This window comes from Gossypium hirsutum, chromosome D09 (genome assembly GCF_007990345.1).
Source record: "Gossypium hirsutum isolate 1008001.06 chromosome D09, Gossypium_hirsutum_v2.1, whole genome shotgun sequence".
Classification (NCBI taxonomy): Eukaryota; Viridiplantae; Streptophyta; class Magnoliopsida; order Malvales; family Malvaceae; genus Gossypium; species Gossypium hirsutum.
Genome location: NC_053445.1, coordinates 27,982,630 through 27,994,843, shown reverse-complemented (window position 1 = coordinate 27,994,843; position 12,214 = coordinate 27,982,630).

Sequence of the window (12,214 nt, the reverse complement as noted above, 5' to 3'; positions counted from 1 at the left end):
CTTTAATTTTATGGAAATTATACAAACAATATTTCATTAATGAATCCAAGCAAAACCTTTTTTTTTAAAGTATTTTTAAATTCAACTTTTTATTTACTATTTATAATATATAACTTCAATTTAATTATTTATATCACAAATACAAATAAACTTTTAAAATCATATTTATATGTACCATTATGTTATTATTAATTTAGTATTATTAATAAAAGTATATAGTATGCATTTACACATAATATTTTGAAATATTTATTTATATATTTACATTGATTTAACTCTTATCATATATATTTTGATAGGTAAATATAATATACAAATAATTTCATAACCAAATTTTGTTTTTTTTTAATATATAAAATAACAGTAAATATTTCTCAAAATATCTATTAAAACGTTAGTCACTATTTTGGTTTTATTTGTTCACAAATTCAATAATATTCTTTGGGAAAAAAATTATTTATGCCAAATGTATTTAAAAAAATATTGCAAATAAATAAAAACTATTTTTAATTAATAAGTTTTCTAACAAAGCAAAATTACAAATGTCTCTAATTTTTAATGTGTGCTTGGATAATGGATTTGGCGGAGTTTTATTTATACCAAGATTTCTAAATTCTTAAAATAAAATTATTTGCTTAGGTAAAAATATTTTAAAATTTCAAATTTTGGGAGTTATTTTAATAGGGAATTTCAGGAGTTGAGTTTCCTCTTTCAAATTCCGGTGGTATTTCAAAATTCTTCCTAATTTTATTTTATTTAATACATATTTTTATTAAAAATATTTACAAATTTAATGATATATATAATATTATTTTCATTTTGAATGTAATTCTTATTCTTCTATAATTATTTTTTAATTTTATAAAATATTGATAACCTAATTTTTACTAAAATAATTATTTATTCAATCAAATCAATTACAATTGTTAACATTTTGAATTAACGAATTTTAAAATGCTATCATTTTAAAAATTTCCAAACTTTTAAGACTCTCCACCTAAACTCACTCTTAACTTATAACAAAATAATCATTTTTTAAAAATTTCTTAAAATATATTTAATTCATCTTTTTAAATTATTTAAATTTTTTCTCTATTTTTCCAATCAACTCAATATTCGTTAAATATATTATTTTTATTGATAAATAAATATTTTTCACAAAATTACACATTTAAACAAATTTTAACACCAACTAATGTATTCCTCATAACAAGATTAACTAAAATGCTTCTAAATTTATAAAATACTTTTTAGCATAAATATGATTAATAGTTTTAAATAATCTACTTTAATTTTGTTTTAAATTATGATTAAACTAATACATTGTCCTAATTGTGTTATACAATAAACAATATTGTTGAATTACAGATGTTGCAGGAAACTAATATTATTGATAATATATATATTATGGATCATGCACCAACATTTACAAATTTAGAGTGTCTTTCAACTAAGAATTTTTGAATTTTTTATTCATCCATTTAAAATGCCAATATATAGATTATTGAAATTTTATAAATTAAAAAATTATAAAAAGAAGAATAATACATTTAAAATATATAAAAATAAAAATTCAATATAGATATCATTATATTTGTAAAAATTTATAAACATTTTTAATAAAATAAAATTTTAAATATATAATAAAATTAAATGAAAATTATTTTTGAAATTTAAATTTTTATCTTATGGTGAAATCATGTGTGTATTAGATGGAATAAGTTATAAGAAATTTTGAAAATACTACCTCTTTAGGTAGATTTTTTTTTTAAATGAAATTGAGCTACTAATTCCTTGAAACTTTGGCAAAAAAAAAATCTCTATTGAAATTAATCATAAGTTTTGAAATTCTCTAATATATTTACCCAAACAAGTAAATTCATTTTTAAAATTCTAAAAACCTTATACAAATAAAATCATTCCTACAAATTCCTCACCTAAACACACCCTTAAAGTTTTAATATGAACATTGATCTACAACTCTTTACTCTATTCTTATATTATCTAACAAATTAGGCTACTCGCCAACCTAAAATTTCGTTTATATTTAGAACGATTTAGATAAAAATATTATACTTGAAAATGAGTTTAGACAATAAATAAATAAATATAAAAATATGCCCATTTAAAATATATATTGGAGTTGGGTTCTAAAGCTTAAGGCTCAAATCTACACCAACGCTTTCCAATTATGAGATATTATCTTATTTTTATTATATATTTTGACAATATTATAATACAAACATTGAAAATATATTAAATTGTATATATTTAAATTTTTAGTAAAGAAAAATATTAAAATAAAAATATCATAATTTTTTAATTTTAAAAATATGTAAGTAAATCTAAAATGTGATTTAAATTAATCGTTTACAAGGATTAGACTATGAAATGTGAAAATACGGTACCATACCACTGACACTTAACCTAATCCAAAAACACATCGATTGTCTAATTACAACTTCCTTCCTTTCTTAATAAATAAAGAAAGAAAGAAAGAAAGAATGGTCATGTGAGAGGCATGGTGGGGAACATCTCGCTGCACCATATCGGTTGTCTCCCATCAAAGCTCTCAAATGGAGTGTAAATAAATTAAGATCATGCAATGTGGGGAATGGAGAGTGGGTTTAGAAATAGTATTGTATAATGGACATATTTTGAGAAAGACTTTTAGTTGTCAAACATGATTGAATCAACACTCTACACAGTGGATTTAGTGGCCAACACCATTTTAAATTTACTAGGGACTTTGAATTTAATATGCAACTCTGCCTATTACAAAAATCCCAAATTGATACTCATGTCGATACCATAACCAAAATAACATATTATCCCCATTATTCAAACCACTTCCTTCGCTTATAACTATCACCCATCTTACTTCAAAATCTTTTTATCTCAGTTTTAGGTAAATATCTTTATTTATCTATAACGTATTTAATTAGTGTCATAAATTAATTTGACATCAATTCAATTATAAAATTACTAAAATGTCTTTATTTTAAAAGGATAATTAATATTATTATAAAGTTATTTTTATCTTTCATTCTTTTATATAATCATCAATTAAAATAATTAAAAACATTAAATTAAAATACAAAATCAACAAATTCATATAAAAACTCTTATCATTACACTAATAATCATTTACTGTTTAATATAAAATATTTCCGTACACCCTAAATAAAATCTAAGGGCTAAATATTTGATTCTAAATTTTACACCCGTGACATTTAGCTGTGGCACTAAGTCAAAAGCTTAACTAAGGAAAAGACAAGGACGAAAAGGAATACGCATGGAAAGTTAGTTGGATTGTATCATTTAGGATAAATTACACCTAAATTACTAATTTGTCAATAAGTTTATATTTTGGCCATTCAACTTTAAAATATTAATAAATGATCATTAAACAATTTAAAAGTTTTCATTCAAGTCATTAAGCTATTAAAATCATTATTGGCTTTTTCTGTTCGCACCATTTATACTAATTAAAAACTCTCTTTCCCCTTCTCTTTTACAGTTCTATTTTTTTTATGAAACAACTTTAAATGTCACGAATTTATGAACTAAACGAATTTCTTCTTCGATCTCTGACACTGATTATTAGATCAACTTGGATCTAAGGTATGTTCTTCTACTCATTGATGGGCATTGATCCACTATATTGATCATCAAATCGTTACTTTGAACTCACTAGCTAAACTTTAAAAAAATACTTAATAACTTGGTGACTTAAATAAAAACTTTCGAATAGTTCATAAACTTAAATGAAAACTTTCGAATAGTTTAGTGACTATTTTGTAACTTTTCGAAGTTGAGTGACCAAAACGTAAACTTACTAATAGTTTAATAACCTTGGGTGTAACTTACCCTATTGTTTATGAAATTGCAACTACATCAACAATTTTAATTAGAATTAATAATTACAACTATTGAATTGTTTAATTTTTTCGGCATTCACTATATCTATTTTACGGTTCATATTCAAGGTTTGGGGTTATCCATTCTAACAATGTCATCTCCAAGGTTCGAACTTACATTCTCTCAATGGGAGTGCAATGTGTCTTACTATAGCACCCAACACTTGTGATAAATAATTAACTTAATAACTAACTCAACTCTAAATAAGGTCTTGTTTGATAACCGATTGAAAAAATTAAATTAAGGCCTTGTTTGATAGACCATTAAAAAGATTAAATCAATTGAAAATTAAAATTTATTTTTTATGCATGTTTGACAATTCAAAATAAAAACAATCTGATAGAATTTTTATATAAAAAAAGTGTGAAAAATAATGAGTAGATGAGAGCTACTTATCACTTAATGGAGAATATTTTCAATTTATTTTATTTTATTTTATTTATTTTAATATTATATTATCCTATAAAAATTTTACATTTGAATTTTTTTTTTTTTTGGTTTAGAATGAGGCACTTTAAAAATTAAGGATAAAATGTAGAGTTTTACTTTTTATAATTTAAAATCTATATTTATCAAAAATATATAATTATATTTCATATTAAATTTAAGTAATATATAAAAATATAATTTAAATTCAGTGTTTAAATTTTTAATATTTAATTTTTCAACACTTATTTCTCAGCACTTAAATTTTTTTAGTTTATCAAACATCTAACTGAAAATTAATATATTTAGTGGTTTAATTTTTTAAGCATGTTGGATAATTTATAATAAAAATCAAATGATTGAATTTTTGAATGAAAAATGTGAAAAATGATAGATAAATAAAGAGTTATGTAAAAAAAATTATTATAGGTAATCTAAAATAAAGAGAATTTTAAAGATAAAGTATTTAAAAGATGGTAGAAAATTTTAAATTATTTTAATATTATCTTTTTACATTCTTTACCTTTAAAATTTGAGACAGCAACCACATTCAAATTACACAAAATGAACTCAAACTAGGGTGCTCAGTATATGAGTTACTGATGATAATTTATTTAACTTGCTCAAATATGTCATAATTTAAGATTTAACAATAACGCCGTTTTAAAAGAAAAATTGTTAAATTTTGTATTACTCAAAAGTGAAATTATAAGTTGACAGTTCTGTGCATCCTAAAGATAGGTTTTGAAAGTGACAATCAAAAACGAGATTCAACGATACATTCAATTAATCCAGAAAAATGAAAGTAGGTTTTTTTTAATCATGCAAGTGCTCAATTATTTAATAGAGAGTGATTGAGTCCACTATTTAGTCAGATGAACATTGACAACTTTAGGATAAATTAAATTATATTCATTTATTTTTAATTTTATATACATTTATTAACAATAAAACATTGTATAATTTAATTATATTCTAAATTATACTCACTTAATATCAATGCTTTTCAACTTTGATTGTGTTGTAAGAAAGTGAAAAAGATGAACATGTTGCTCGGATTTCTGGCTAAGATTAAGGATAGTGTTTTGTTAAGATTAATGATTGAAGGGATAAAATAATAAATTTTCTTAAAGTCTTGATTTTGCTTTTATGTATTTATTTTCCTTTGAGTCCCAAAATAATTCTTCTTCTTCTTCTTTTTTATGAAAAGCTAAAATTTAGATTCTCTTTTTTCTTTCTCACACAAAATTTCATGAAATGATATTTAAATGGAATAAATTTATTTTTTTTTAAATTCATTTATTATAAAATTATATATATTGAGATTTTAATATTCCTTCATGAAATTATTGTTTTTTAAATTACTCTTAAGAAATAGTATGCACTATATTTTAAATCCAGTCCTCTGCAATTTTTTTTTTTAAATATGAACAATAAAAAGAAGGGGTAGTAGGTTACCATTCCTATTATGAAAAAGAAAAAAAGTATTGACTTTATTGTTAATAAAATTAGAAGAAAATCCTTACGTGTTTCAATTTCTCTCGTGATCTCGTTGTTGGGTACGCTTCATTTCCAATTCTTTAAAATATTTGTATTTTATTATTTTTAAAAACAGATAAATAAAAATATTAAATATATCATTTTGTTTGTTGGAATTCGAGCAGGGCTGCTTAAGTGTGCAGCCACAATTACTGACTCCTTGTGCCCTACTTCCTGCTACAAAACCAACAACTACTTATTTCTACTAATATTTAATTGAATAAAAATAAATATTTATACTTTAAACAAAGAATTCGTAGAATTAAAAATAATAAATTGATAGAATACTCAAGAAGTCAAAGTGAGGAATTCTACATTGAATTCAAAGCACAAGGACCAAGAGTTATTTAGCAGTAAATCACGTGGGAGCCAGATTTTGGTCTTAATTTAATGCAAGATATGTTATCTTCTTATTTTAAATATTATTTATTTATACTAATTTTCATTTTTTGTAATTTATTTAATAAATGTTGGTGCTATTTTATGTTATATTATCATATTACGTTTTTGTTTATTCCTTTGTCTATTTTATATGACGTAGTTTATGACATAGCTTATAGGGCGATAAATTTTGAATAATAAATTATGAGAAGCTAGCTTACAATGGAGGAGTGTCCATTTCATAGGAATAATAACCAGAAGGTAGGTTACAATGGAGGAGGAAGTGCATTAAGTATACTAGGTATTGGCATAATTAGAATGTTACTCTACTTGTTTATAGCTAGCTAAAATTATGATGCATTCTTCTCCTTTGGGGAGCACCTCCTGATATTAGACAAGCGTCATGATCCTACGGCAGCAACATGATAAAAAAATTCGAATATGATGTAAAAGTTTTGAATTTGATTGAGGGTCACTATCTATTATGGAGTATCTCATTCTCTTAATTGGAAGTTATTTTTATTTTGGGGTTGTATCTCAAATTTTTAGAAAAGTTTAAATAAATTCACGAAATTTAGTGAACATCTCGATTGGTGAAGATATAATTTATAAATTCGCAGAAGAAATTCTAATTTGTGCATAACATTAATTATGTATATTACGTCTGTGAGAGATCTAACTATTAATCAAAATTTAAATATCTTACCTTTACATACCTAGTACCACTTGGCTAGGCCCAACCTCCCCTCAACAAAAAGACATCTTTATGTTGAGGGTGAGTATCGCTAACTCTCTCAATAGAAGCTATTCTCTTTGTATCGGGGTTTTGTTTCTTGTATTCCGATAAGAGCTTAAAGGGGATCACAGAGTTTAGGGAGCATCTCGGTTGGTAGAGATACGACTTGTAACAAAAACGCTCCTTAAACTTTGTGAACTCCTTTAAACTTTTCTCAAAATATGGGAGACAAGATTCCAACACAAAGATAGTACTTCGGAATGAAAAAAGTATATTCCATTAAGGGGTGAAATATTTTATAGTAAATATTTCCGCTCTTAACAAATTCTATATAATATAAATTATTAATATGTGGAAATTTATATAATTATCAACATCTTAATCATTTCCTAAAAAAATACCATCTTAGTCATCATTATAATGGGAGCAAAATAAATCTATTGCTAGATCAGATTTGGAGCTACTGGGTATCCCATCTAGAATCAATGTATTTTCATCTTTATAACTATTTAGAAGATAACATGCATAGAGGTTTTCGAATAATGTGGCTTTTGATTGGAAGTGGTCAATTTTGAACCAAATATGTCCTTTTTGAGTTAATGGGTTGGTTCTGTTCATATTAAGCCACTTCGATTGGGCTTTGATTAAGTGGATTCATCTTTATACAAATGCGAACAATCCTTGCTTCTTTTTTTTTCTCTTTTTGCAACAAGGATATTTTTTGGTTTTATTGGTGCTTAGAGAATGTAATTTTATATGAGGAAGTATTGAATTCAACTCCTTTGTACCATTACACTTTGATTTTTTTTTATTGAAATTTATCTTGTACAGGTACTTAATTTGGAACAATGATTTTTTTTTTTGTGATATGTCTGTTTATATAATTCAGTGTTTCAAAATTCAATCCATTTTTTTCTTCAAATTAAAAATGATGATGAATAATTTTCGATAATCAGACTACATCCATCAAATAATTTAATTTATTAGTTGTCGTAGATGTTATATCGCAAAATTAGGGATAGAAGAAATAGAGAAGAAATTTAAATTTTATTATTTTTTAAACATAGGGTAAGAGAATTTAGAATGCTTTAAAAAATAATTTTGTTAGGGAATTAATAAGCATGAGTCTATTGGTTCAGTGACAAACCCTTAGCTTTCCCTTAGGTCTCAAGTTTAAAACTCATTGTGTACCTTTTAGCCAAAATATTTTATTTTCTTATTTTTACCCCATAAAGTACCGAATTTTCCAACTAGCCCAGCCCAAATTTTTTTTTTCATTTTAGTCCTTCATTTAAATCAATCCTAATTCTACATGAACTCCTAATCCTATTGCAATTAGGGAAGAAAAGTTTTATAAATTGCCAATCTTTTCAAAAAAACTAGAATTCATATTTTGAATATTTTCCAAGAAAAGCTCTCAAAATTCACTTCTTCCTCTTCTTTATTGTCGAAACCCTCATTAAAACTAGGGTTCTTAAAAGATTTCAAGGTTTTCAAATCTGTCCCCTTCCTCCCACTAGATTATCGTTTCCTTCATAAAAATTAAGGTTTTTGCATCTTCAAATTAGGTGTGGAATCTAAACTTAAATCATTAAGTATGATTAATTTAAGTATTAGGAAAGTAAGTAATCTGTTTAGGCGAAACCCCTGTATGTGAACTCCCTATAGATGAACCCCCTATACGTGAGCCCATGTATGCGAACCCCCCATATGTGTGATTCTTATGAATGAGAACCATATACTCGAACCCTTATATAAACTGCTATATATGTGCGAACTCCACTATGCAAATTGTAGTAATTATGAGTGAACCACTATATGTGAACCCATATGCAGAACCGTATAGGATTTACTATGCGAACACTTCATGTATTTAAGCGAACCCTGGGAGGAATATATGTGAGATACCTTAGTTGCATAGATGTAAACCCTATATGTTTTATACATGCGAACTCTACAAGTTTTTATATGCAAACCCTATATGTCTTATATATGCGAACCCCCATGTTATATAGTTTAACGTAGTATACGAACAATTTAATCCACTTTTTTCTTTTAATTAAAAATGATAATGAATAAATTTTGATGATTCAGAACCGATCTATCAAACAATTTAATTTGTTTATAGTCGTGGAACAAAATAACTTTAAAAAATTGCAAAATAAGGTTTCGTGATTTTCAACTTTCAACTTTCAGCATTCCTTGTTAAACAAGTCTGGAGACTTCCTCAAAACCTAAACTCCAAGTATACTTTGCTTCTTGAAGGCAACTATTTTCCTAATATTTCTTCACTTTAAGGTAAAAAAAGCCAAAATTATTTATGGGCATGGAATAGCATTTGTGAAGAGCACGATTTTATTGAAAAAGGCTTGAGGTGGAATGTGGGATATGGGGAAAATATTTTAATTTGGGATGAGAATTGAATCCTTACAAGCCTAAATGTTAAATTCTCCTTATTACAACCCAAAAAGGAGGGACCAACTTTGGTGAAACATCTTACCAACAATGGTAGAATGTGGAATCATGAAATCCTAAGGTCATTCTTTAACGAGGATGATAGGAAAGTCATTTCCTTAATCTCGATTGGAAGACAGGAAAAGAAGATAAACTCATTTGGCATCATTCTTCAAATGGTAATGTGAATGATACGAGTATGGGTAGCATCAATTTTGAACTTTTTTTTTGCATGGAATTCATGTATATTTGAGCTTTGGATAACATTTGTAATAATATCTTTTTTTTATTTAGATAAATAGGTTTTTTTTAAACTATTATTTAGAAAAATAGGTTTTTGAATTTAACTTAGTTTTTTTTAGTTTTTATCTTAGATAAATAGATTTTTTTTTTAAATTTAAACTTGCTTTTTGTTTTTTTTATTTATCTTAGATAATTGATGTCCATGAAACCAACTAAAAACCTGACTAAGGCAAGTGCACCTATAAACTAATAGTATAGCTAGGGTGAGCAAATATATCGTTCCCACGAAGACTAAAAGTACTAGTAATTACCGTCTTACTATTATTTAACCGATAAATTGGAGTTACGAATTAAAACTAAAATTAACTAAATTAATTAACTACAAACAATATAAAGAACAAATCAGGAAAAGAATCGAATAATAACCAAGAAGTGAAACAATACCCAGTAAAGAATTCACCTAGATTTCATCTGCTATTATCAATCTAAATTACACAATTTCTTCACTTAGCATCTTGATCCGTAGAAATCCCTAAATTATGCTAATATCTCTTTTCAAGAATAAGATGAACTAACTCTAGATTAATTAATTGAATTTTTTTTCTAATTAAAACCCATATCATCGCATTAACTCGATCTATGGATTTCCCTATTAGATTTGACTTTAATCTGGTAGATTTATGACATCCTATTTCTAGGATTGCATGCAATTCCACTCAATTACGCTAAATCTACTCTTAACAGGGTTTATTCCTCCTCTGATTTAAGCACATCAAACATATATCAATAGTCTAGAAATATTAAACCAAGAATTAAACACACATAATTGAGAACAAGATCTAAGTATTTATTGCATAAAATAGAAATCAAACGATAGAATTCATCATAGTGTTCATCTCCCTAGATAGTTAGAAATTTAGTTCATGCTAGCAAATAAAAACATTCAAAATACATTATAACCACAGGAAACAAAGAAACTCATAATAATCTCCAAAACAATCAAAATGGAATCTTCTGTCTTGATGAAAATATACTTCAGAATTGGCTTCAATGGTGTTTTTCAAGTTGTTTTCTTAAATATTCTATAACAGCTCTCTCCTATCTTCTTATTTTTGTTATATATAGGTCCTAAAATGCCATAAAAACCCTAAAAATCACATTTTCCTGCTGTTTGGAGTCCAATTCATGAAATTGACACGGCCTGCCACATGGCCATATGGCAGCCCGTGTAGATCACACGACCATGTGTCTAGGCTGTGTGAAATGGTCCAACCCGTATGGCCCCTGTACCTTGTTCTAATTTTTTGGCTTTCACTCGTTTTTCGCTCCCAAATGCTCTTCTAAGTATAAAAACATGATTTAAAGGATTAGGAACATGAAATTCACCATTAACATTAAATAATCACCCAAAAACGCATTAAGAATGAGATTAAAACATGTTACTTTTAGCACCTATCAGTAATTAAGTTTATTTTTTAAAAATTTAAACTGGTTTGTCTTGTATTACAAAAACCATGTACTAGTGTCACAGCCGTAAGTCAAAGCCCGTGACCATCGCACAAAATGTATCCCATGGAAGTCTATCGGTTAGATGGGGATTATTTGACCCATAATAATTGACCCGATTCAAATAACTGATGATGAAATCTATCTATTTGAAGCTTGGGTGACCCACTGAAACAAAAATAGAAAATTAGGCTACCTTGGTAAGTAGGGAAACTAATATTAGAAGTTTGAAAGGAATCATATATGATATGATTTGATTTGATTATGTAATCTTGTAAATCCCTTAATTGTAGGGATAGACTTCATCTCATCTTTCGATATTAATTTAGCTAAACCGTTGGATTTGGAAGAGTTCAACTATAAATAAAGAGACTTCCTCTTAATTGTAAATCATCTATTGTATCTTGTATTCTTTAATAGTGAATACAATTGAGAGTATTTACTCAAACATCTCTCATGCATTATTTTCTGTGGCTATTCTGTTCTTTTGAGTATTCTTTTGAGTATTCTTTTGGCTTGTCTTGCTTTCGCTATATAAATTGGTGCATTTGAGGAATTTTGTGAGAATCCTCACTTTGTAGGAGTTAGGTTGACTTAGGCACATTTGAGTCGAAAGAATCACCTAAGGTCACACAGATTGCAAGACTAAAGGTCTAGCCCCGTGACATTTAGTATCCAAGCTTTGGTTGTGAAGGCACTATAGATATGTCGAAAGAAGTTTCTGATCAAAATGATCTGAATGAGACCTATGAATGGGATAAAAAACCAATCCTATTGAAGGATATGTTGTTGGCTATAGAGGAATGAGTGGTCAATCTCAAGGAGTCATGGAAGACGTGAGTGAGATGCTCAAGGTAGTCGTTGGATGCACCGATGGGTTTGATTCACTGAAGGATCAGCTTAGAGAGTTTGTGTTGGAGTCTCACAAGACCAATATGGAAAACGTGCAAGGGGCGCTGAATTTTAGTAGGAATAAACTAATGGAGAGGAATGATGCTCTCGAGCCCA